The sequence below is a fragment of the Myotis brandtii genome, unplaced genomic scaffold (assembly GCF_000412655.1).
Source record: "Myotis brandtii unplaced genomic scaffold, ASM41265v1 scaffold68, whole genome shotgun sequence".
NCBI lineage: Eukaryota > Metazoa > Chordata > Mammalia > Chiroptera > Vespertilionidae > Myotis > Myotis brandtii.
In genome coordinates this window covers 3184058-3195294 of record NW_005370657.1, presented here as the reverse complement: position 1 = coordinate 3195294, position 11237 = coordinate 3184058, and positions in this window count along the sequence as shown.

Sequence of the window (11237 nt, the reverse complement as noted above, 5' to 3'; positions counted from 1 at the left end):
TCAGGCCGTCTTCACAGTTCCAGCTCATTGGAAGATTAAATAAAACCCCGCGCCCCTCCCCCAGATGGAGGGGGACAGCCCTGTTCTTTCCGGCTGGGCTGCTGCCTTCAGCCAGCGCAGGAAATAAATCTCTCGGAGGAAACCACTTTGCTCACACGATTTCAATCCAACAGGGCATAGTGGCCCCAGTCACTTCTTGTTTTATTTCGCTGATAATCTTTTACTGTATCAGGGGACCCTCGCGGGAGCACTGTCTTACAGGCCCGAGGCCTCCCCAAACAGCTGGGCGCTGGGCCAGGCCCGAGGGGAGCGCACGCTCTCTTCCCTCCCCGGTGCCCTTCCTTGCTGCCCTGCTGTGCCAGGTGCTAGAGGGGTGGGTGCCAGGGGGCCAGGGCACCGGGAAGGGACTGGCAGTGGCTCCCCCTGGCTCCCCCGCACAGGCCTGGGCCCATGTGGAGGTGCCAGACTTAGGGGACCCAACCCAGGGAGGCTCCCCAACCAGTGAGGCCACGGGCAGAAGTCTAAGCGAGGCATCATTCATTCCTTCACTCACTCGTTCAACAGAAATATATATCGTGTGCCTTCTCTGTGCCAGACGCTGGGAAGAGGTGGTTATTTCATGGCTGGCACGAACCACGGTGAGTGAGGAAATCTGTGCGGGTTCCACTCATTCAACAAACATCTGTGGGCCCTGTTTTGGGTGGAGCCCAAAGAACCTTGACCGTGGGAAGAAAGGGGCAAGGCCTGGTAGGCAAGTTCAGGATTGGCTAGTTTGAATAATTTGGATGGTCCGCAGACCGGCCAGATCCCTGTCTCCACAGGCTGCCCGCGTGTAAGCCCCAGACTCGGACGCTTTGGTGGGAGATGGTGAAACACTTCTTTTTTAAAAAATATACTTTTATTGATTTCAGAGAAGAAGGGAGAGGGGGAGAGGTAGAAACATCAATGATGAGAGAGAATCATGGATCGGCTGCCTCCTGCACGCCCTCCACTGGGGATCGAGCCCACAACCCAGGCATGTGTCCTGACCCCAAACAAACCATGACCTCCTGGTTTATGGGTTGATGACCAACCACTGAGCCAAACCGGCTAGGGCTAGACACTCCTTCTTAGGGGCTGGAATGTGTCTCCCCCCGCCCCCCCAAATTCATATGTTGAAGCCCTAACCCTGTGCCTCAGAACGGGACTGTATGTGGAGATGGTCTTCAAAGAGGTAATGGTGAATTTGGGGGGGCCCTGATCCAATATGACTGTGTCCTGGTAAGAAGGAGATTAGGACACAGCAGAAAGCGTGTGTGAGGTCACAGTCACAGGGAGGGGAACGGACATTGCAGCCCAGGAGAGAGACTTCAGAGTAAACCAACCCTGCCCATACCCTGATCTTGCACTTCTAGCCTCCAGAATGTGAGAAAATAATATTTTTTTGTTTTGCTTAAGCCACCCAGGGTCTGGTACTTTGTTATGGCCTCCTGAGCAAAGATAAAACACAAGACACAAGTTAAATTTGAATTTCAAATACAAATTTTTAGCATATATTGAATGGGACACACTTCTACTAAAAATATTTATTGTAGCCCTGCTGGGGTGGCTCAGTGGTTGATGCTCAACCTAGGAACCAGGAGGTCACAGTTGGATTCCTGGTCGGGGCACATGCCCTGGTTGCGGGCTCGATCCCCAGTGTGGGACGTGCAGGAGGCAGCCAATCCATGATTCTTTCTCATCATCGACGTTTCTATCTCTCTCTTCCTCTCCCTTCCTCTCTGAAATCAATAAAAAATAGATTTTAAAAAATTTATTCTTTATTGAAATTCAAATGTCACTGGGTATCCTGTATCTTCATTTGCTAGATCTTGGCTGGGGCCTGAGGACTAAGGCAGCGGCTCCCCCCAGGACAGGCGCTCAAGGACACACAGACCAGCCCTCGCTGCCCGGAAGCGGGTGCGAGCCGGGGGCGGCCTCCCAGGCCAGGGCCCCTCTCCCGAACAAACATATTTATTGGGCTTGATGGCAAACAGATTATGCTTGTCCCAGGAAGGGCAGCTCGAAAGAGAAAACCTTGAAGTCCGGGAAATAATGATGAGGGGAGTTAAATTAAAGTGCATAAAACCCTCCCAGGAGATAACGTCAGGGTGAGTTACAGGCCCGATAAGGGGCGGGGGGCTCGCAGAGGGGGCTCAGAAAGGTCGCCCGCGGTGCGCAGAGGACTAGGAATCATAAATATGGGGCACGATGCCCGGCCGGGTCGGCGGGGTGAAAATATTGGGGTCATTCCAAAAACAATTACCCTGCTTGGTTTGCTCTTCAGGTCTTATAAATCTTTCACCTTTTATAAAAGATTTCGGCGGAAAGAAGCACTTTGGAAGCTTTAACTGATTTCCGTGGCTGCCTCTTGTTGGTTCTGCTGAAAGAAAACATAAGACAAAGGTGGTGGTGGGGGGGAGTAATTACCCAGCATCCTCAGGGGCACAGGGAAGGGCAGACGGTTTCTTCTAATTTGAGAACTGAGGCTGCCCTGGGCCTGGACTCACTCCATTTGGAGCCTCCTCACAATCTAACAATTAATTTGTTGTGTTTTGAAAGCAGTCACAGTGGGGCTTTGGGTACCCAGGGGACCTGGTTTTGGGGGGGCAGCCCAGGCAGCTGAGTGGCGACCACCTTGACGAATGTGGCAGTTTTCTGGGGAGACGTGTCCCAAGGCTCATGTGCTCCCCCCTCGCCCCCCGCCAGCGTCCTGAAGCTGGAGGATGCGTCTACCAGTGATGGCGAACCTATGACACGCGTGTCAGAGGTGACACGCAAACTCATTTTTTTGGTTGATTTTTCTTTGTTAAATGGCATTTAAATATATAAAATAAATATCAAAAATATAAGTCTTTGTTTTACTATGGTTGCAAATATCAAAAAATGTCTATATGTGACACGGCACCAGAGTTAAGTTAGGGTTTTTCAAAATGCTGACACGCCGAGCTCAAAAGGTTCGCCATCACTGGTCTAGGCTGTGCCTCAAGATCACGGCTCCATGGCAACCCCCGCTGTGTCACTGTGTGTCTGTCTGTGTGCAGGGCAGTTGGCAGCACCAGCAGGAGGCAGCCGTTCTGTCCACAGCAGCTTATGGAGGCCCTGCTGTGTGACTCGGTTGGTTGGGTGTCGTCCTGTTTGATCAAAAAGTGACTGGTTTGATTCCTGGTCAGGGCTCAGGTAGAGAGTGTGCAGGAGGCAGTCGATCAATGTTTTCCTCTCATATTGATGTTTCTCCCCCACCCCCCCCTAAAAATCAGTAAGAATATATTTTTTCAAAAGTTTATTGAGCACCTGTTGTATATGCCAGCCATCGTGTGGGGCCCTGAGGCCTCAGGCTCAGCCAAGGGCTCATCTTTAAGGCGGCCGTTTCCCAGGTTTCTCTGTCCCTCTGAACGTAGCCCCCAAACTGGCTCTACCGCAGACATCTCTCTCCCACCTACTAGCTCCTTTAATGCCCATGACCCTGTAGAGAAGGGATTCTAACTCCACTTCACAGACGGGGAAACAGGCTCGCGGAGGTGAAAAGTGGCCGAGTGTCACACATCGGGAGTGAGGCGGAGCTGGGACTCCAGCACTGTGTTCCTCCCAAGGTCCCGTGCCTCCCAGCAAACAACAACAAAGGGTTAAGATTGTGGGACGTGGGTTGAAATTTCTGCCCTGCTTCCCCCTACCTGTGACCTTGGGTGAGTCCCTTAGCTGGCCGAGCCTCCCTCTCCTCATCTGTGTAATGGGCACAGTACTTAGTCCTGCCACAGGGGGTGGTATAGAGTCAAGAAGCTCAGGCATCAGGTGCTGGGCCCAGGCCTGGAGCCTCTAGCGCCCTCTAGAGGTGGAGACTGTTGCTTCCATGTGCATTTGAAAATGTCTCCCAATCATCTCTGGCTGTTTTGCCAACTTCCAATAGGACATAATTATCCAAATTGCATAAATGTTTGCTGGGTGGGATTTAGACTCAGGCCAAGGGTGAACCTGAGTGGGGGCGGTGAAGGATGAGAAAAGACAGACCAGAGAAGAAAGCTGAGGCTGGGTGGGACGCTGCCCTCTCTGATGGAGAGAGACAGTGCCACGGACTACAAGCCGAGTCTTTATTTTAGAGCCAGATTCCACGAGGCAAAGTCAGGGCGTGGTCAAGATGTTTACAACATTCTCGTGGGTTTGGATCCTACTTAATTACATGCACCTGAACTCTATCAAGCCTACATCACTCAGGCACGTGGGGCCACGTGTTCGGACCATAGGTTCAAGCTCACAACTACAGCTGCTGTGGGACTTGCACGTGGCCATGAGAGGACTGTGCCTTCTCATTAGTCCGAGGCTTGAACCTGTCCAAACCCTGTAGCCGCTCTCCACATTAGACTTCCTTTAGATTCAAGCCAGACTGAGGTATAGGAGAGGGATAGGGAGGGGGTGGGTGGTGGTGGTTGTGGGCTACTTGGCCAGGCCATGCCTCCTATGGACTAAAGTCAGAGTGTTCACATAGAAGTGCTCATTCATTCATTCAGTCATTCACACATTCAACAAATGTTATTTTGTGCCAGGTCTGCTCTGGGTGCTGGGGATACAGTGAGTGGGGAGCAAGACAGACTTGAGTCCTTGGGGCCCAGAGCTCATATTCTGGGGTGGGAGCCAGGTGGGAGCCAGAGAGGCGGGGGGGAGGCCATTGCTGTGTGTGCCAGGAGGGCGATGATGGCAGCCTGGATGGAGATGGTGTGGCCCGGCGATCCCAGGGAAGTGGATGGGTGACTGAGGCTCAGGCAGGTGAAGTGACTTGCCCAAGGTCACCGAGCTAGTAGGTGGCAGAGCTGGTCTGCTTGACTCCAGAGGCCATGCTCTCGCCAGGACCTGACACGGCTTCCCTGGGGTTGCCGGAGACAGCAGTGCCAACCTGCGTCTGAGCTACCCCGGTTCTAGAATGAGGACACACGCTTGGCAAAAAGGGTGCTTGTGAAACCCTGCATGTCACCCCCTCCTGGAGCAGAGTGCACGGTGGCCTGTTAAAGGCTCTGAGGGGAGCCTGCTTAGCCATGTGTGTCCTCACCACCCAGGTGACCAAAAGGGGAATGGAGGAGAGGTGGCTGCCACCCAGCCCTCTGAGAGGGGGAATGTGGCTTGGTCCTCCAGGGCCGGGCTCGGTTCCCACGACGCCTGCTGTGCCGAGGGTGACGGCTTGTTCTGGGAACCCCTTTGCCCGGGTCCATCTGGGCCTCCACTCCTACGTCAAAGCGCCGCGGCTGAGGCGATGCCGTCAGGGCTCACCACCCAGCACTGTGCCTCCCGGACGCTCTGAAAGTGGTGGCTCTGTGGAGCGGGGCTGGGGTGGCCGTGCCAGCTCTGCAGGCTTCCCGTTGGAGGGGTCCTGAAGGCAGGCCGGCAGGACAGCCCAGCTCAGGCACCTGCCGGGAGGCCCGTTCACACCCGCCCTCTGCTGTGATCCTGGGAAGATGCCATGACTCCGAGCCTTGATTTCCTCATCTGTAAAATGGGGTAATGACAGAACCGCAGCGGCATCCTTCAGGCCTGAGCCCAGGGGGGCCCAGAGGAGCTTCCCCCGGTGGGTGTCGGCCCGATGGAGGCAGGAGGACTGCTCGCGTTCCTTTTCTCCTCGCAAGAGCTAGAGACTCTGAACATTCTCTTTGACCCGGAAAAGCCCCACTGGACGCTCCTGTGGGTCTGTTACGGACGCGACTCTGCAAATCAGATGTGACAGGGAAACGTGTGCCAAGATGGTGGCCAGCTGTTCAGCTGCGAGGAAGGGGCTGCTCAGAGACAGCTCGGCCCCCGCGGAGCGCAGGTGTGTGAGGGCGGCCGCTCGTGGGTTAAACTCTCACACACACCTAGTCACGTACACGCGCCCACACACAAGCACACACACACCCTCACGCCACCACCCCTGGGGCTTTCCCCTCCTTTGTGCCTCAGACATTTGGGGCTGGAGTCAGAAGTCCGTCTGCGTCCCACAAACACCCCTTTCTCACTGGGCAAAGCTCCTTCACCCTGAAGCCTTGTTGTTGTGGAATGAGGCCACCGGCCGCTGCTTCTTGGTGATTTTGAGAAAAAAGGGTGTGGTTGGCACCCGATAACTGCTGAGGAGGCCACTGATTTTACTGTCCTTTGCCCCCTTTCTGTCCTGGTAACCAAGGCCCCCTCCCCTTCCCCTGTGGCCCTAGAGGGGCTGCCAATCACACTAGTCCAACCCTGGCCACAGGGATTGGCCCAGGGACGGACATGTGACCCCTGCCAGGCCAATCAGAGACCTGGCCTGGGATGTGTATATGGTTTTGGGGAGACAAATCCCTCCTGAGGCTCGAAGACTTGTCCATGTCCCGCTTGCTTGCGTGGGGGATGCTCTTCTCAGGAGGAGAGAATGAGCCCAGAAAGGGGGCAGTGGAGCTGAGGGAGGTCAAGATGCTGCAGGGCGGCTGCTGGGCTCCTGTCCTCCAGGGACACCTGCATTGACGAGAGGCACATCTCGTTGTCGGGAGGCATGTGTTGGGAGCTGCTCCGTGAGAGTCCCGTCCCCTAGGACCCCTCACAGCATCCTAGGAGGGACAAGGTTAGTCCCTCCCCCCAACTCCCTCCGTTCCCAACATGGGTAGGAAAAACCAACCATCCGGGGTCGCCACCAGGAGCCTCTTTCCGCCGTCAGGGGAGGATTGCTGGGTAATGACGGAGACAACCGTTCGGCAGGATCTTTGCGTAGCTGAGCTCTCAGCCCCGGTGGAACCATAGCCACAGGCCCTGCAGCGAGGCTCCCGAGCCCAGAGGGAGGCCGAGGAGCCATCTCCTGCTCACACATCTCCCTTGGATGGGGTTGCACTTGGCTGGCACCCTCCTTCCTCCCGCTTGGAGAATTCCTCTTGGGTTCCTTGCCTCGGAATCTGTGCTCCCCAGGTACCCACCAGCTTGTCATCCTCTAATAGGATCCATCAGAGCCAGGCCGAGCCTTTACCCAGGAGATTCTCCGCCCCCAGCTGCACACAGGCCTGTGGGGGAAGGATGTGTCCCCAGGCACAGCAGCTCCTGTCTCAGACATCTGGTCACCTGAGCCCTAGAGAATGGGTCTTGGCCCCATGGGCCATGAGTTCCCAACAGAGGCTCTTCGTCGGGTAATTTCTGCGCTCGGGGCCCGGGCGGGCATGGCACAGGGTTGGCCTTAGTGGACACTGGTTGAGTGACTGCTGAGCACTTACGTGCCTCCAGAGGCAGGGAACGCTCCCCATCGGGAAACTGTTCTCATCTCGGCGGCCCCCTGGGCGGGATTCCGTGGGCTTCTTCTGGGCAGGCGAGAGGGGGGCCCTGCCTGGTTCCCGGGCTCCCCCAGCATCCCTCACCAGCGGCAGCCCCTCCCTCCCGTGCCTTCCTCTCGCCAGGGTGGAGACAAGCGCTTTGTAAACCTAAGTTAAAAGCCTGCTGCTTCAGTCACAGACGCCGGTCAGATCCCGAACTGTGGCTCTTCTCTGTCCATCATATCATCCCCCAAAGTGATGAGAAGGCAGAGCTGTCCATCTCACTGAATTTCCTGCCTCCACATTGTACACTTCTTGTCTGGTTAATGATGGCTTGGACAGACAGCTGAGCGAGCGAGCTCTTTGCTACGCATCTCGTGTTCACAACTCCTATGCGTGGTCCCTCCCCTGCACTACTCGCCGGTCCTCCCGGCAGCCCCACGAGATAGGCTTGATTATTTCTGCCCCCATTTCACAGATGGGCCCTCGGAGAAATTGGGGGTTCACTCAAGGACCCTGGCATGGTGACTCATGGCAGGTGTGTGGGCCCAGGTCGGTGGCGCCCAGAGCCCAGAGTTCAAGGCTGGTGGCCTGAGTGCCCTGCAGGCCCCAGAGCTCAGCCTTGTGAGCCCAGGGGGCATAAAACCCCACCCCACGTCCCCCCAAAGGCTGCGGTGAACCCCTCCTCGCCATCTGCAGGGCTTTCCCCGGGCTGCTCTTGGCGGAGCCCCAGGGCGAGGACTAAGGGGAGGCGGCAGCCCATGGGCCAGTCGTGGGGCTTTGCGAAGGCACCTTTGAGTTTGCAAAGTCCTTGCAGCACTGGGTGCCTGAGGTCTCACGCTGGGAACTGGAGCTGCGTGCAGATCAGTCGCAGCGACACGCTCTGCACCCACTCGTCATCACCCCTCCTCTGTGGAGCTGATCGCCTGCTCGTGAACGCTGACCTGGCCGCAGTGCCCAGGCTCTGGGCCCCCAGGCCGCCCCGGCTCCCCGGATCTGGGCCGCTGCTGTGCTGATTCCCTGGTACCCCCAAAAAGCCACCAGCCACAGCAGGAAACGGAGACTTCCGACACCTCCCCAGGATTCCAGGGTTTGGCCCAGACATTCCCTAGTCCAGAGGAGCAACTCCCAAGATGAGGTGGGCACGAAGGTTTGGGGGCAACCTTGATTCTAGAACTTTCTCTACTAATTTACAGCCTCCCCCAGCGCTTTTCTTCAACGCCTATCAGCTAAGCCCTTAAAAGAGTCAAGGGCTGGAAGAACGCTAGAAATTTAATGTATGTTAAAAGGGTATTAAATTCTAAAGTAAAATTTACATGGAAATATGACATTAAAATATTTTTAGCTTTCAGGAAGCTGGGGGCTGGAATGCTATAATATAGACAAATTTTATCATTTTAGAAAGAATTAGCTTCACAGTATTTCTTATGTATTCACAGAGTTAATGCATAAAGATGTTCTGAACCCTGCCTGGGGCTACGGGGCTGTGGCAGGCGTGCACCTGTGAGAGAAAGCTGATGGTGGGGCCCTGGAGGGAGGGCGCAGGCCCCCAGCTGGATCCTGGGCTCCCCTGGGGGGGCTAGGGCGGCCCCCTGAGCCCTGAGGTCCTGCCAGCAGGGAGAGGCCTCGGCCTGTGTGTTCCCAGGGAGGATGTGACTGGGCATCCTTGTCTCCATGGCTACCTGTTACTGATCCCCTACTGTGCGCGGGCCCATGACTTCATCTTATTTACTCCTCCTGCAACTCAGTGAGGGAGGTGGGGTTTTGTCCCAGTTGAGCAGATGAGAAATGGCTCAGAGAGGTTGAGTCGTGGGTCCAAGGTCACACAGCAGGGGGGCAGATTTTCATTCCTTCTACAGATTCTCAGCTCAGTCTTGAGACTCTTTGACGCTTCACCACCTGGCTGCCCTCCCAGCGCCCCTGGGTCCCAGCCCTGGCCTGCCCCCACTCGCCCTGGAGCTCTGGCCCTCATCTCTCCCAGGCCCTCCGTCCCAGCCGGCCTTCCCGGCCAGGTGAGGGGCCTGGAGGACACCATTCCCTGGGTTCCCGCTCACCGCAGCCCGAGCACCTAGAACAGACCCTCCCAGAGAGTGTGCCAGACCCTTGTGGGGTGAAGGGCTGACTTTAGGTAGAGCAAGCGCTCTCTGCCACCACCCCCATGCCAGGCCCTGGGCAGGGGCTGGGCACCCAAATATAACATACCTGCCCCCCAGCCCCCAGTGGTGGGTTTGCCCCTCGGAAGTCTGTGGCTGAGCCTTTCCTGGAAGGGACACGGGAGGGCGTGAAGAGTGTGCTGGAAGGTGGGACTGGCTGTGTCTGCCACAGTGAGGTGTGTGCTGGCTCCAGGGCGGAACCCCAGGCCTCATGGGGATCCTTTATCCTTACCCCGGTGCCTTCCCTGCCTGTCTCCAGGGCCAGGGATCTGCTACAGGAGGGTGGAGGGTGGGCACATGTGACCAGACTGAGCTCATAGATCCCCGACCGATGAAGGGAGGCTTGGCCCTTTCTGCTCCCTGCCATAGATGGGGCTGTCTGGCCCAGCTCAGGGGTCTTCAGGAGCAAAAGAACTAGGAGGGGGGACCCTCAGGCCGGAACCCAGGGGCCCTAAGCCAGCTGCCGCTCCTCCAGCTTACCTCTGCTCCAGGCAGCACCAGAGCAGGGAGCCAGAGCGACTCCTCCACCTGCCAGCTCTGTGACCGTGACCCAGCCCATCCGCAAAGCCCAATGGCCAGAGGTCAGGGTGGCGGACGGGCCTGGTGCTTGGTGGCCTGTTTCTTCCCTGTCCCAGACGTCCAGGGACCCCGGAGTGGGAGCTAAGCACAGCGCCAGCCCCAGCTGTGCCCCTGAATCCTCACCATGGAGGTGAGCTCTCCCACCAGCCCCACTTCACAGATGGGACAACTGAGGCTCCTGGAGATTAAAGGTGTACTCAGTCATCCGGCTAGACAAGGGCAGGGCTGGGTGACTTCAGGCCATGGCTGTGTCCCCGTGGCCGCGAGGAGGCCCCCAGCCCCTCTGCACTCGGACAGCAAAGAGCCCCGCAGGCAGCCTGGGGTGTGAAGTGAGGAGAGTGGCTCAGACGGCAGCAGCTCTGGTCCCAGGAGGAGCCCCGCCAGGGCAGGGGGGCCACGGTGGCGGAAATGACCGTTCGCCTGGCAGGCACCTCTGGGAGGTCACTCATTGGCAGTTAAAAATCTATTGTGACTTGTCAGAAAAATGAATAAATGGGCACATTATTTTTTCATTCCAGACCTCAGCATCTGTTTGTCTAATCAGGGAGGAGAGTGGGAAGTCGGTGAGGGCTGCCGTGCGTTTTATGTAAGTTTTCCTCTGTCACAGGAGTTTAAATGGGTAATGAACAGGCCGCGGTGATTTGAAATATAATCCCATTACACTGACGAGATTACGGGGCTCCGAGACTTCACAAATCACTCTCAGGGCTTTCACAGCAAACACCACCCAATGGGGCTGCGCATTTAAGCGGAGGTGTGTGGTGGGTACACAACGAGGCAGGCTTAACCCTTCCCTCTCCGTGGCTGCTTCCCACGTACAGGGTCCTCCCAGCGGTGCCTCGGTGGGGCCTTCAGGATCTAGGGCGTTAGGGCCACCGGGGACAGCTGTGTGGGAGGTGGGAGAGCTGACTTTGCCACTTCCCAGCTGCAGGGCTTCAGGCGAGGGGCTCTGCTCCTCTTTGCCTCAGTTGGCTCATCTGTAAAATGGGGTTTAGGTGGACAAGAGGATGGACGGAGAAAATGGTTAGTCAAACAGTAACTAGCCGCACTTGAGAGGCAGGGGCCAGCACTGATGCAGGACTAGCAAGTTACCACTGTCCCCCCCTTGAAGCAGGGGTCACCATGTGACTAATTCTGGCCAATGAACCATGAGTGGAAGTGGGAAGTGACATGTGTCACTTTTGAACCACAGTATGTCATTTTTGCTGCTCTTTCTCCAGCCCCCCCCCCCCCCCCCCGCCTCCCCCCCACCCTTTTT